The following is a 16,416-nucleotide window of genomic DNA, read 5'->3' as shown; positions in this document are numbered from 1 at the left end:
TACGATAAATATTTGACTTGTTCTTAATTATGTATTCAGAGGAGAAATAGACCCTGTCTAAGAGTAAATTTGTCATAATTAAACGGAGTTGATTGCACGCCTAGAGATAGGGTGATAAGATTTTGCCAGATTAGGGTGAAACATAATAAGGGGATCCATAGATCGAGTTAATGCAACACTAGGTGTTAATTAGAAAGAGATTTCAATTAATCAACCTAGGGTTAGACGTTATTAGTCTTGAGACAGATAATAATATAACTTAGGGATTTCTACAGATCAAGCCAAATGAATAAACCGTCTGATTCAGAGTCAAATAACAAAGTAAAGTCTAGGTGGATTTTTCCTTGGGTATTGTCTTAATCAATCGAGTTTTCCCAAAAGCTTTTTTCCAATTTTCTCTCTGTGCACTCTTAGTTTAGTTAATTAGTTTAGATAAACAAATCCCTTAATTTTTAGGCTAGATAATAAAAAGAAATTAATTACTAGTACTATTGGTTCCTTTGGGCTCGACGATCCGGTCTTGCTAAAGCTATACTACTGTTCGATAGGTACACTTGCCTTTATCGTGATAATAGTTAGTTTCAAGAACGATTAAGTCTAAATATTTAAAACCTGTCGCGAATATCACGTATCAAGTTTTTGGTGTCGTTGCCGGGGAACTAGGATATTAGGAACACTCGATTTTTATTACTTTACCATTTTACTTTTATTGCAATTTAAATTTTTATTTTCTTTCCTAATTCTTGATTTATTTTCTTCTGACAGGTTTTTCTAGTTTATGACTAGAAGAAACCCATCAGGATCATTACTATTTGATAGTGAGATCGATCACACAGTTCGCAAAAACCGAAGAGAAATAAGGTGAAGTTTAAGATACACAGAGGAAGAGTAAGATGACGATATTTCAACCACAACCGAGGAGATGGCTGAAAACCAAGAAAATCTGCTACCTCCTGCGATTGCTGCTTATCAGAATCCTGCTCCACGTATTATGTATGATTATGCTAAACCTTCTTTAACAGGAAATGAATCGAGCATAGTTAGGCCTGCTGTTGCTGCCAATAATTTTGAACTAAAACCTAACACTATTCAAATGATCCAACAGTTTGTTCAGTTTGATGGTTTGTAGGACGAGGATCCCAACGCCCACTTGGAAAACTTCTTAGAATTTTGCGACACTTTTAAAATCAATGTTGTTTTTGATGATGCCATTCGTCTTCGGTTGTTTCCCTTTTCGTTGAGGAATAAGGCTAAACAATGGTTGAACTCGTTACCACGAGGGTCAATCACTACTTGGGAACAAATGACTGAAAAGTTTTTATAAAAATATTTTCCACCGGCTAAAACAGCCAAATTATGTAATGATATCTCTTCTTTTGTGCAGATGGATTTAGAAACACTCTACGATGCATGGGAGAGATACAAGGACCTTTTAAAAAGGTGCCCTCATCATGGGTTACCACTTTGGCTATAGGTTCAAATGTTTCATAATGGCCTCAATCCTTCAACTCGACAATTGGTCAACGCAACCGCTGGTGGAACCATCAATAATAAGACACCTGAAGATGCTTATGAATTTATAGAAGAGATGTCACTAAATAATTATCAGTGGCATAGAAGAGATGTCACTGAATAATTATCAGTGGCAAGTCATGAGGATAAAGCCAACGAAAACAGCTGGCATTTTTAACGTTGATTCGGTCACCATGCTCTCTAATCAGGTAGAACTTTTGAATATAAAAATTGACGGTTTTCTTGGTTCTTCACAGGTTCACCCAGTAATGCAGTGCGAAACAAGTGGAGGTGGAGCAAGCAATTCAGATTACCTACCCTATGGCCACAACATGGAGAACGAACAATTAAATTACATGGGTAATAATCCTCGATCTCAAAATAATCCTTATAGTAATACTTACAATGCAGGTTGGAGGAACCACCCAAATTTCTCATGGGAGGCCAAGGGAATCAGCGACCACCACCACCTCCAAGCTTCCAACAACCACCTTACCAACAAGAGAAAGAGCCAAACCTTGAGGAGATGCTAACAAAATTCATCTCGGTGTCAGAAACTCATTTTCAGAATACTGAGACAGCACTTAAAAATCAACAAGCATCGATTCAAGGGCTCGAAACTCAGATAGGATGACTCGCCAAACTAATTTCTAAAAGATCACCAGGAAGTCTACCTAGTAACACTGAACCCAACACAAAAGAGCACGTGAATGTAGTTACACTAAGGAGTGGGAAAGTGTTGGCTGAATCTGAAAAGAAACCACTACAAGAAGCTGATAGAAAGGAGGTCGAACCCGAAAACAATGACAATCTAATGCCAAATGAATATAAACCACCAATCCCATACCCAACAAAGTTGAAGAAAGACCGCATGGATGCACAATTCGGTAAATTTCTTAAACTTTTTAAACAATTGCATGTTAACTTACCTTTTGTTGAAGTTATATAGCAGATGCCTACATATGCAAAATTTTTAAAAGAGCTTCTAACAAACAAAAAGAAGTTTGAAGACTTATCTACAGTGGAACTTAATGAGAAATGCTCCGCCATACTCTAAAATAAACTGCCAACCAAACTGAAAGATCCAGGAAGTTTTACTATTCCTTGCTTAATTGGTAGTTTGAATGTTGATAAAGCACTAGCTGATTTAGGCACCAACATTGATTTGATGCCATATAAAATGTTTAAACAACTTGGTCTTGGGGAACCTAAACCCATTAGGATGAGTATTCAATTAGTTGATGGATTTGTTAAATATCCTAGGGGAATTATAGAGGACGTACTTGTAAAAGTAGATAAATTTATATTCCATGTTGATTTCGTTGTGCTTGATAGATGAAGATGTTGAGGTACCTTTAACCTTAGGTCGGCCATTTTTAGCCAATGCTAGTGCTGTAATTGATGTGCGTGATGGTAAATTGGTACTTAGAGTAGGTGACGAAGAGATTATTTTTAAAATTTATGATGCCATGAGATTTTCTAGGGAACAAGATGACTCATGTTATTTTACCGACTTTATTGGTCATGCTACTCAAGATTCTTTTCAGGAAATCGTACAAAGGACACGATGGAACTGTGTCTCGCCCAAGGAGAGGGGGTGGATGATGATTCTAAGGTAGGAACCGAACTAAACTCCAATGAAGCCTCCCCAAACCTAGCAGAATATGAGGGAATTAAGGTAAAAGATGAACTTAAGCAAAACCCATCTATTGAAGAACCTCCCAAACTGGAACTTAAACAATTGCCGGATCACTTGGAATATGAATTCCTTGGAAATAATTCTACATTACCGGTAATTATTGCATCCATCTTGCAACCCAAGAAGAAAGAGGAATTACTCCAAGTATTAAGAGAGCATAAAAGGGCCATAGCTTGGAAAATTTCTGACAGTTAAGGGATCAGCCCTTCTTTTTGCACCCACAAAATTTTAATGGAAGATGAATATAAACCATGCGTGCAAGCCCAAAGACGACTGAAACCCAACATGAAGGATGTTGTTAAAGCTGAGGTAATTAAACTCCTAAATGTTGGAACTATTTATCCTATTTCTGATAGTTCTTGGGTGAGTCCAGTGCAGGTTGTTCCTAAGAAAGGAGGCATGACTGTTGCAGCCAATGAGAAGAATGGATTAATTCCAACAAGGATAGTCACAGGTTGGAGAGTGTGCATTGATTATAGGAAGCTAAATGATGCCACGAGAAAAGATCACTTCCCCCTTCCATTCATTGACCAAATGTTGGAAAGATTGTCAGGACACATGTACTACTGCTTTTTAGACAGACTCTCTGGCTATTTCCAAATCCCAATAGCTCCTGAGGATCAAGAGAAGATGACATTTACATGTCCATACGGTACGTTTGCTTATCGTAGAATGCCTTTTGGATTATGTAATGCTCCTGGTACTTTTTAGCGCTGCATGATGGTCATTTTTGACGAACTCGTAGAAGATGTCATAGAGGTATTTATGGATGATTTCTCGATTTTCGGTAACTCTTTCCATATCTGCCTCAAAAATTTAAAATGAGTGTTAATAAGATGTGAGGAAACAAACCTTGTGCTTAACTGGGAAAAATGTCACTTTATGGTTCAAGAAGGTATTGTGTTAGGACATAAAATTTCTAGTAGAGGGATTGAGGTTGATAAATCTAAAATTGAAACCATTGAAAAATTACCTCCCCCTAATTCAGTTAAGGCCATTAGAATGCTGGGTTTTATAGAAGATTTATTAAAGACTTTTCTAAAATAGCTAAGCCTTTGACTAAATTACTAGAAAAAGATGTGCCTTTTAATTTCGATCAGGAGTGTCTAGAAGCATTTAATACTTTAAAGGATAAACTAACTAAAGCTCCAATTATAATTGCACCTGATTGGAATTCACCTTTTGAACTAATGCGCGATGCGAGTGATTTTGCAGTAGGTGTAGTTTTGGGACAGCGAAAAGATAAAAATTTTCAACCTATCTATTATGCTAGCAGAACTTTGACAGCCGCATAAGAAAACTACACCACCACAGAGAAAGAGCTGCTAGCTGTGGTTTTTGCATTCAATAAGGCCATATTTCATATTGTCTAAAGTTGTCGTTTATACTGACCATTCCGCTCTTCGCCACCTTTTGACTAAAACTGATGCAAAACCTCGACTCATTCGATGGATCTTATTATTGCAGTAATTTGATTTGGAAATTAAGGATAAGAAAGGAGCTAAAAATCTGGCGGCTAACCATCTCTCCAAGCTTAAAACTCAAGTACCAAAGAGTTAGATGACATTGAAATAAATGATTTATTCCCTGAAGAACAATTGTTTGCTATATTTGATTCTAAGGTACCTTGGTTTGTAGATATTGCAAATTTTTTGGTAGCTAACATTATCCCAAAAGGGTTGACACATTAGCAAAAGAAGTGATTCTTCGCTGATGTGAAAAACTACTTCTGGGAAGACCCTTTTCTTTTCCGTAAATATGCAGATCAAATCATTAGGAGATATGTTATAAGGATGGAAGCATTGAAAATCTTGGAACATTACCACTCAGGACCGACTGGAGGACATTACGGTGGAAATAAGACCGCACATAAAGTCCTCGAATCAGGTTTATATTGGCCCACTCTATTCAAAGACGCCAACAGGTATGTTACATCTTGTGACAAATGTTAAAGATCAGGTAATATATCCAAACGTGATGAAATGCCTCAGACATATATGCTCTCATGTGAAATATTTGATGTTTGGGGTATCGACTTCATGGGTCCATTCCCTAGTTCATTCGGGAATAAATACATCTAAGTTGTTTTTGATTATATGTCCAAATGGGTTAAAGCCCAAGCTTTACCTACTAATGATGGTAGAGTAGTAGTACGATTCCTTAAGAAACTTTTCTCTTGATTTGGTACACCTAGAGCAATTATCAGTGATAGGGGCAATCATATTTGTGACGCCTAATTTGACAAGACCCTTAAGAAATACGGAGTTCATCACAGAACAGCTACCCCTTATCACCCTCAAACTAGTGGCCAAGTCGAAGTAGCGAACTGAGAGCTTAAACGTATCCTAGAAAAGACAATAGAATTAAATAGGAAGGATTGGGCGATGAAAGTAGATGATGCTTTATGTGCTTATAGAACTGCTTTTAAGACTCCCATAAGAACATCACTTTACAGACTTGTTTATGGGAAAAGTTGTCACCTACCATTTGAGTTAGAACAGAAGGCATTCTGGGCTATAAAATTTCTAAACCTTGACCCCAAACTTGCAAGTGAAAATAGGTTGATGCAGTTGAACGAGTTAGATGAATGGTGAGTCAATGCATATGAAAATTCGTGCCTATATAAGGAAGCGACAAAGCGTCGCCACGACACCCGTTTGAAGCAACGAAGGCAATTTGAAGTTGGAGATCTTGTCCTGTTATATAACTCAAGGCTTAAATTGTTTCCTGGAAAGCTTAAATCATGATGGTCAGGTCCTTTCGTAGTTCAAACTTTGTTTCCATATGGCACAGTAGATGTAAGTCATCCATCATAAGGCACTTTTAAGGTAAATGGACATCGTCTCAAAATGTATAACGGTGAGAATTTCAAAGATACCCACAAGGTAGAGTCACCCCGAGCACTAACGGTGTTAACTTCTTTAAATTTTAGTCCTTAACATTTAATTCACTAACTGAGTCACTGAACACAGGATTTTCAGAACCACACGGCCCGGCACACGAGTATGCTGTAGGCCGTGCACATACCACGAGATGTAACACGGCCGTGTGATACGGCCATGTGAAAATAGAGCAAAAACGTTTCCCCAACACGGGATCCGATAAAGTTGCCACGGCCGTGCAAAATGGCCGTGGGTAATCCTACCAATTTAACACGGGCGAGCGACACGATCGTGCCCACCGATCGTGGTCGAGCCTGTCAAAATAACACGGGCGTGCGCCTGCATACACGGGCGTGAGAGAAGTGAATGAAAATTGAAACGGCCGTGCAATATGGCCGTGTACACCAATGCACCCAATTTCAAAAACCACGAAACGCACGAGCTGAAATGAGGGCACACGGGCGTGCCCCACGGCCATGTGCCCCAGTTTCTCTATAAACACCTATTATTTATTTTATTTTTATCTTTGTATTTTGAAATTACTTTTTATTTCCTTTGAATACTATTTTATCTTGAGTTTTTATAATTTTTATTTTCGGCTATTTCATTACGAGTAATTATGCTCCATTATATTTCTGAAAGAGTTCCTGATTTTATCACAGTCATAAAAAGCTACAAATCTCATCATCAAATAGGAACTAAAAACTCCAATGGAGAAGGACTTATGGACTAATGAACCTCTACCACCACCGGAGTATCCTCCTCCACTCTCATCATTGCCTTAGCCGATTATTCTTCATAACTCCAAATCAAGGAGTTCATTCATCATTCAGGAAGTTTCGCTTCTCTCTCTATCTTATGATTATTTATCTTTGTAACTATCTTTGTACATTGAGGGCAATGTACATCTTAAATGTGAGGAGGTCTTTCATATCATCATTAGAAATCCCTAAATTTTGTCTTATTCTCACGTGAATCACTCATATCACTATTAGAATGAATTTTAGTTAATTTATTATTTTTATTGATATGTCTTGAATTAAAAATTAGGCAATTATGCATTGATTGTTTAAACTTTAAGACATTAGGGAATCAAGCATGGTAAGTTGATTTTTGAAGAATTATAAACTTTTAGGTCGTTTCCCTAAGTTTAGGTATTATCGTGAGTTGAAATTCACAAGTTTAAACATCAAAAAGCCATAATTTTTGTGAGATCTTGAGTCTTTAAAGTATATTTTATTTATTTCATGCTCACTTTTATTATGAGTGTGTCAGTATTGATTTGTTATTCTAGAACTTGCTTGATTATGCATGTCAAGACCACACCGTTTGATTTGATATGTCAAGATGATGAAGGCACTTAGGTTTAACCCACTCACTCCACAAAAGCCTACTTTCATAATTGACCCTTAGTGAACCCCTTTGAGCCTAACAAGCCATTAATTGATTTACCCTCAATATTAACCCATAACCCATTATTGTTGAAATCCCCTAATTTGATCCCTATTTTTGTCGAGATTTGATTTGAAGTAATTGCTTAGCTATGTTTTGTTCTTCTATGTATTTGATTTGTTCTTAAAAAAAATTATTACTTCAATACATATTAGTAGTAATTCGTCGTTTTTGAGCTTGAGTGTTAATTCCATATTCTGAGAATAAGCTCACTTGTATTCAACTGATGACTGGTTATTTTTCTAGCTAGATAATTTTTCAATTCAATCTCGATTCTAACCTTTTCTTTCAGCTTGTGACCATACCCCCTAACCAAAGCCACATTACAACCCTCTAAAAGACCTTTTTGATTGATGTATCAGCTCAATTTATAGTGGTGGAGACATGGGAAATCAACACGGCCTGGACTTCCTCACACGGGCATGTCACATAGGTGTGTCCCTTTAATAGGATCGAAGCATGACTTACACGGGTAGACTACACATCTATGCCTATTCAGTAGCCTTGACCACGAGCTGGAGTAATCGTACATGGGCGTGTCCCTACCGAGCCCAAGTATAACCCTATTTGGAAAAGGCCAATTTTGAGGGCTCTTAGGCATTCTAAAGCCTATTTAAACACCTGAGGAGGCACTTAGGAAGGGGGACACAGAGGAGGAGGCAAGGAATTACTCAAGGGAAGCCGATTGGTCCATTTCTTCTACAATTATAAACTAAGCCCCTAAATACCTAAGGGGAATGAAACCTAAGATGGATCTTGTTATTATTATCTAAATTGTATGATAAATATTTGACTTGTTCTTAATTATGTGTTCTTAATTCTTGTTTTAATATTCCAGGATATTGATTCAAGTTAATTCTCTTATTCAAAGGAGGAATAGACCCTGTCTAAGAGTAAATTTGTCATAATTAAGCGGAGTTGATTGCAAACCTAGAGATAGGGTGATAAGATTTTGTCGAATTTGGGTGAAACCTAATAAAGGGATCCATAGATTAATTTAATGCAACACTAGGTGTTAATTAGAAAGAGATTTCAATTAATCAACCTAGCGTTAGACGTTATTAGTTTTGAGAGAGATAATAATATAACTTAGGGATTTCTACGGATCAACTCAAATGAATAAATCGTCTGATTCAGAGTCAAATAACAAGTGAAGTCTAGGTGGATTTTTCCTTGGGTATTGTCTTAATCAATCGAGTTTTCCCAAAAGTTTTTTTCCAACTTTCTCTCTGTGCACTCTTAGTTTAGTTAATTAGTTTAGATAAATAAATTCATTAATTTTTAGGCTAGATAATAAAAAGAAAGTAATTACTAATACTCTTGATTCCTTTGGGTTCGACAATCCGGTCTTGCTAAAGCTATATTATTGTTCGATAGGTACACTTGCCTTCATCGTGATAATAGTTAGTTCCAAAAACAATTAAGTATAAATATTAAAAACCTATCACGAATATCACGTATCATTAACCCATAACCCATTATTGTTGAAATCCCTTAATTTGATCCCTATTTTTGTCGAGATTTAATTTGAATTAATTGCTTAGCTATGTTTTATTCTTCGTTGCAATAATTAAGTTCTATGTTTTTTGACTTGTTCTTAAAAAAAAACAATACTTACATACATATTAGTAGTAATTCGTCATTTTTGAGCTTGAGTCTTAATTCCATATTTTGAAAAGAAGCTCACTTGTATTCAACTGATAATTAGTTATTTTTCTAGTTAGGTGATTTTGTCAATTCAATCTCGATTCTAACCTTTTCTTTCAGCTTGTGACCACACCCCCAACCAAAGTCACGTTACAACCTTCTAAAGACCTTTTTGATTGATGTATCATCTCAATATATAGTGGTGGAGATTTGATTTTCATGCAAGCCTATTGTAAAAACTTTTCATAATGACTAATGAGTGCTTTATTTGATGTCCTTAAACACCTCAAGTGATTTGAGTGAATCTTTAGTGAGGATGTTAAACTCTGTGATATTTTGATCAAAAGTGATTACTTAGATGAGGGGGGACACCTATGTTTTCGTGATAAAATGCTCAACATGGAATGTTTGAAACTTTGATGTACTTTTAGTTGAATTTTCAATGTATGAATACTTATGGATTATTTTGAGATATTATTGATAGGTGTTATAAATTGAGAAGAATTTATTTTGATTGTGAGTTAAGGACAAGCAAACGCTTAAGTGTGGGGGTATTTGATAAACCGTAATTTATACATATTTTTATCTCATGCTTAGCACATTTATGGCTAGTTTCTCCTTAGATTTGGTGCATTCGATGCTCCTAATTCTTTAATTTCATGTTTTATACTTAGGTGAGCATAGGAGAGTAAAAAGAGTGAGAAACGGGCCAAAAGAGGAGAAAATGGACCCACATGGGAAATCAACAAGGCCTGGACTTCCTCACACGGGTAAGCCACACGGCCGTGTCCATTTGGTAGGATTGAAGCACGAATTACACGGGTAGACTACACACCCGTGCCTATTAACAGCCTTGACCACGGGCTAGAGTAATCACACACGGGCGTGTCCCTGTAGAGCCCAAGTATAGTCATATTCGGAAAGGGTCACTTTTGAGGGCTCTTAGGCATTCTAAAGCCTATTTAAACACCTAAAGAGGCACTTAGAACACATACACAGAGTAGGAAGCAAGGAATTACTCAAAGAAAGCCGATTGATCCATCTCAGAAGTCGGATTATTCATCAAGACTAAAGATCTCCCTTTCAATTTCCATTCAGGAGTTTTGGGTTTTCTTTATGTTTTGTATTTATTATTCTTCTGAGATGTTTTCTTTTATAATTATGACCTAAACCCACTAAATACCTAAGGAGAATGAAACCTAAGATGGATCTTGTTATTATTATCTGAATTATATGATAAATATTTGACTTGTTCTTAATTATGTGTTCTTAATTCTTGTCTTAATATTCCTGGATATTGATTCAAGTTAATGCGGTTATTCAGAGGAGTAAAAGTCTCTGTCTAAGAGCAAATTTTTCATAATTAAGAGGAGTTGATTGATAAAACGTAATTTATACATATTTTTACCCCATGTTTAACGCATTTTATGGATAATTTTCCATTAGAATTGGTGAATTCGATGCTCCTAATGCTTTAATTTCATGTTTTATACTTAGGAAAGCATAGGAGAGCGAAAGAAATGAGAAACGGGCCAAAAACAGAGAAAATGGGCCAAAGTACGAACTTAACACGGCCTGGACTTCCTCACACGGGCAGACCACACGGCCATGTCAATCTGGCAGAATCGAAGCACGACTCACACGGGTATAGCACACACCCGTACCATTCTAACAGGCTCGAACACAGCCTGAAATAAACGCACACGGGCGCGTCACACGGGCGTGTCACACGAACGTGTCCCTGCCGAGCCTAAGTTAAGTCCAATTCAGAAATAGCCACTTTTGAGGGCTAATAGGCATTCCAAAGCCTATAAATACACGCTAGAAGAGGAGAAAAGAGGACACACTGAGTAGGGAGTAAGGAATTACTCCAAGGAAGCTGATTGATTCATCTCAGAAGCCGGATTCATCATCAAGACTGAAGATCTCTTCTCAATTCCACTTCAGGAGTTTTGGGTTTTCTTTATGTTTTGTATTCTTTATTTTTCTGAGATGTTCTAATATTTAGTTATGAAATAAATCCCCTAAATACCTAAGGGGAATGAAACCTAAGACGAATCTTGTTATTATTTTCTGAATCGTATGATAAATATTTAACTTGTTCTTAATTATGTGTTCTTAATTCTTGTTTTGATATCCCAGGATACTGGTTCAAGATAAGCTCTTATTCAGAGGTGGAATAGACCCTGTCTAAGAGTACATTTATCATAATTCAGGGTGACAAGATTTTGCCAGATTAGGGTGAATCCTAATAAGGGGATCAATAGATCGAGTTAATGCAACCCTAGTGTGTTAATTAAAGAAAAGTCTCGGTTATTCAATCTAGGGATTAGACGTTATTAGTCTTGAATAAGGATAATAACATAACTTAGGGATCTCTACGAAACAAGTTGAATGAATAAATCATCGATTCATAGCCAGAATAACAAGTAAAGTCTAAGTGGATTTTTCCTTAGGTATTGTCTTCATTCAATCGATTTTCCCAAAAGCAATTCCCCAATTCTATTCTCTGTGAGTTCTTAGTTTAGATAATTAGTTAGTTAAAAACAAAACCTCATTATTCTTAGGCTAGATAATAAAAAGACAGTCATTACTAGTACTTTTAGTTCTTTTGGGTTCGACAATCTGGTCTTGCTAAAACTATACTACTGTTCGATAGGTACACTTGCCTATATCACGATAATAGTTAGTTTTAAGAACGATTAATTATAAATATTTAAAACCCATCACGAAATATCGCGATCAAGTTTTTGGCGCCGTTGTTGGCAGACTAAGATATTAGGAATGCTTAATTTTTTATTACTTTAGCCATTTATTTTCCTTGCAATTTTATTTTATTTTATTTTTATTATTATTTATTAACCTACTCTTTCTTTCTCTTGGCTGGTTTACATAGTTTATGACTAGAAGAAACCCGTTAGGGCCACTACTTTTTGACGAAGAATCTATAACAGCCCGATTTAGGGCCTAGTCAGAACAGGGGTCTTGGGACCACAAATTTGAAGTTAGAAAAAAATTATTTTATAATTTTTATGACATTATAGTATGATTGTATTAGTGCATGAAAAATTTGGTGAGCTAATTTTAATGTTTTCTAGCCCAATTTCGAAAATAGACTAAATCGCATAAAAGGCAAAAGTTACTAAAAAACTTAAATTGAGGGCTTTTAAAGGGAAATTACACCCTTTTATTAGTGTTGTCCGGCCATGTGATGGGTTTTAAGCAAATAGTCAAAGGGTTAGGTGGATGATGTCATGATTTAGTGATAAAATAATGCCTAAAAGCGTAGCTATCATTTCTTTCTTCTCCATCTCTCTTCTCCACCGAAAATATTAGCAAAAATGGAGTTCTTAAGGCTGAAAATTTTCAGCAAGTAAAAGCCCTCACAAGTAAGTGACTCCCACACCCTTTGTTAATGATTTTTTGCATTTTTGAGACCCTCGAAGCATGAGTTTTCAAATAAGGGTGATATATTGCAAAATGGACAAGAGTTTAGAGTGTTTCCATGCAAGGATTTGTAATGTCTATTGATTTTTTATGGAGGAATATGAGTCCTAGTTGTGTTATAAACAACTTTTGTAAAAGGTGTTAGCATGAAAACACCTAAAGGGGCTATTTTACATAAGTTGTAAAATAGTTAATAAGTATGTAGAATAGTGATAATTTGAAGTTGCTATAATAGTAAAAATAGTTTAGTTAGGCCTAAGATACAATGAAATTTGATGAAAATCGATTTTCGGGCATAGGGGCAAAATGGTCATTTTACCAAAGATACAAATTTATGATTGCTTAATCCTAATTAGTGACTAAATAAGTGCATATTGTCATTATAGATTAAGAATTACCAAATTTGAACCTAGATCGGGGGAAGGCCAAGCAAACCGACTAAACTGAATAGTTAAGTACTTTTTGTGAACCGAGGTAAGTTGTATGTAAATGATACAACTACACTGTTAATACTTATATTCATATCACCATTGAATTGATATTGTATGAGTTGTCAAGTTATGAATTGAGAATGCTTAGTCATATTTGAGATGATAGAAATATCCCGTTGAAACATTAGGATACGAATTGGATATTCACACCAAGACATTTGGGTGATTTGTGCGCCAGTGTAAAACATGGGACAAGCATCGGCCACATTATGATAGCCAGTGTAAAACCATGTCTGGGACATGGCATCGGATCCAGACGAGGGCTAGTGTAAGACATGTTTGGGACATGCAACAGCCATACTATGATAGCCAGTGTAAGACCATGTCTGGGACATGGCATCGGCACAGAGATGAGTGACAGTGTAAGATATGTCTGGGACATGCATCAGCCTCGACAGAGATAGCCAGTGTAAAACGTGTCTGGGACACGCATCGGCTAAGAGATGTGCTAGTGTAAGACATGTCTGGGACATGCATCAGCACATGTATATGAGAGCCAGTGTAAGACCATGTCTGGGACATGGCATCGACAATATATCCCATGTTGAAGGTTCATAGAATATCCAGTAGTATTCCAAACGTTTCAATGATGAGAGTTATAGATCAATTTTGATAAAGAAAGAATAATCATGTTGTGAGTGGTACAGGTACCTATATGGTAAGCATGAGTAACGTGCTTAATTTAGAGAATGTGACTTGAGTAAATGATAATGAGTAAGTTAAATTATGTTTACCTTTGAGCTATACTAATGGTGAGATTGTTGTTGTATATTTATTTATATGCAACTTACTAAGCTCTACGCTTACCCTCTTTCCTTTCCCTCTTCTTTTAGTGTTATCAAGCTAACTTAAGGATCCCTTAAAGTCAGAGATATCAATCACACTATCGACCGCAATACCCGGTATAGTTGGATTTATATTTTTTATGGTGGCATGTATTGGGCTAGACTAGGATGTTGTATTAAGAGAATGGTTCATGTATTTTGGCTTAAGTCAAAGGCCCTTCATTTTGTAATCAAGCCTGGAATAATGGTTATCATTCATTTTGATGAATGCATATAATGTTCTTTCTATGAATGAATTAGTGCCCATTGTGATGAGATTTATATATTGAAATGATCCTGTGTAGGTTGTGCAAAATGGGTGACAAAAGGGCTTGGGAAATAGCCTAGTTTGTCCACACGAGTAAGACACACGGGCGTGTGTCTAGGCCGTGTGTGACACACAGCTCACACCCATGGGCGTGTGTTATGGCCGTGCGTCCCTTGCACTTAAATTTTTAATGTCATTTTAGCACACGGGTAGGCCACGCGGGCGTGTACTCAGGCTGTGTCATAAAGTCAGTATGTATGTTTGTAGTACACAGACAAGAGACACGGCCGTGTGTATCGGCCGTGTGAAGGACACGATTATAGGGCACGGGTATGTTCGAGGGCCGTGTGGTTTTGGCAGAATGCTTATGATTTCAAACACGGGTTCAGGACACGAGCATGTCCCTGGCACATGGTCGTGTGTTCTATACCCAACGGGCGTGTGGAGTTTTGATGCATAAAAATTTTCTAAGTTTTCATGAGGTCTTGGTTGGGTTGCAAACAACCCTGGATTTATGATTGGGCCTCGTAAGCCCATATACGAGATAGTTGCTTGTGAAAGGAGAAGTTTTTAAATTGTTTGAAATTTCACGGCCCAGTTTTATACAGTTGGTTTGAGTTTAAGTCAGGTAGCACCACGAACCTTATCCTAGCGTCGGATAAGGGTGAGGCGTGTTACAAAATCGATCGCATAGTTCGTAGAAACCAAAGAGAAATAAGGTGAAGCTTAAGATACACAGAGAACGAGCAAGAAGACGATACTCAACCCCCAACCGAAAAGATGGCTGAAAACCAAGGCGATCAGCTACCTTCTGCAATTGTGGTTAATCAAAATCCTACTCCACGCACTATGTATGATTATGCTAAACCTTCTTTATCAGGAACTGAATCTAGCATAGTTAGACCTACTGTAGCTATAAATACTTTTGAATTAAAACCTAACACTATTCAGATGATACAGCAACTTGTTCAGTTTGATGGTTTACAGGATGAAGATCCCAACGCTCATTTAGCAAACTTTTTGGAATTTTGTGATACATTTAAAATCAATGGCGTTTCTGATGATGCCATTCATCTTCGGTTATTTCCCTTTTCATTGAGGAACAAAGCTAAACAGTGGTTAAACTCGTTACCACGAGGATCAATTACTACTTGGGAATAAATGACCGAAAAATTTTTACTAAAATATTTTCCGCCGGCTAAAACGACTAAATTACATAATGATATCACTTCTTTTGTACAGATGGATTTAGAAACACTCTACGATGCATGGGAGAGATACAAAGAGCTTCTGAGAAGGTGCCCTCACCATGGGTTACCGCTTTGGCTCCAAGTACAAATATTTCACAATGGTCTGAATCCTTTGACTCGGTAAATGGTAGACGCAACTGCTGGCAGAACCATCAACAATAAAACACTGGAAGATGCCTATGAGTTTATAGAAGAGATGTCACTGAATAACTATTAGTGGCAAGTCATGAGGACAAAGCCAACGAAAATAGCCGGCGTTTATAACGTCGATTCGGTCACCATGCTCTCTAATCAGGTAGAACTCGTAAATAAAAAAGATTGATGGTTTTCTTAATTCTTCACAGGTTCACCCAATAATACAGTGCGAAGCAAGTAGCGATGGAACAAACTATTCGAAATACCAACCTTATGACCACAACATGGATAACGAGCAATTAATTTCATGGGTAATAATCCTCGACCTCAAAACAATCCATATAGTAACATTTATAATGCAGGTTGGAGGAACCACCCTAATTTTTTGTGGGGCGGTCAAGGAAATCAAAGACCACAACATCCTCCAGGCTACCAACAACCACCCTACAAACAGGAAAAGAAGCCAAACCTTGAAGAGATACTCTCAAAGTTTATTTCAGTGTCAAAAACTCGTTTTTAGAACACTGAGACAGTACTTAAAAATCAACAAGCATCGATCCAAGGGCTCGAAACTCAGATAGGCCAGTTGTCCAAACTAATCTCCGAATGACCACAAGGTAGCTTGCCAAGTAATACTGAACCCAACCCAAGGGAACAACTCAACGCAATTAATATTCAAGATAACGAAGGAGTCGTTGAGCCTAGACTAGAACTGAGGCAAGAAACTGCGGTAAGCAAAGGCCAAGGTGAGGTAGATTATAATAAAAACAAACCAGTAACTGTCAAATATAAACCTCGTGTGCCATACC

At 36.9% G+C, this 16,416-nt stretch overlaps 2 non-coding genes across 2 annotated transcripts; both read right to left on the bottom strand.

Annotated features, from left to right (window-relative positions):
• Positions 1 to 1,351: 1,351 nt before the first annotated feature.
• On the bottom strand, positions 1,352 to 1,458 carry LOC121205643 (small nucleolar RNA R71). Its single transcript, XR_005900719.1, has one exon. It is a non-coding gene; the product is annotated as a small nucleolar RNA R71 (small nucleolar RNA).
• Positions 1,459 to 15,432: 13,974 nt separating this feature from the next.
• LOC121205821 (small nucleolar RNA R71) lies at positions 15,433 to 15,538 on the bottom strand. Its single transcript, XR_005900894.1, has one exon. It is a non-coding gene; the product is annotated as a small nucleolar RNA R71 (small nucleolar RNA).
• Between the last annotated feature and the right edge of the window lie 878 nt (positions 15,539 to 16,416).

This window comes from Gossypium hirsutum, chromosome A08, assembly GCF_007990345.1.
Source record: "Gossypium hirsutum isolate 1008001.06 chromosome A08, Gossypium_hirsutum_v2.1, whole genome shotgun sequence".
In the NCBI taxonomy this organism is placed as follows: Eukaryota; Viridiplantae; Streptophyta; class Magnoliopsida; order Malvales; family Malvaceae; genus Gossypium; species Gossypium hirsutum.
Note: the sequence above shows the minus strand (reverse complement) of the source record. Positions and strands in the feature narration are given on the sequence as shown.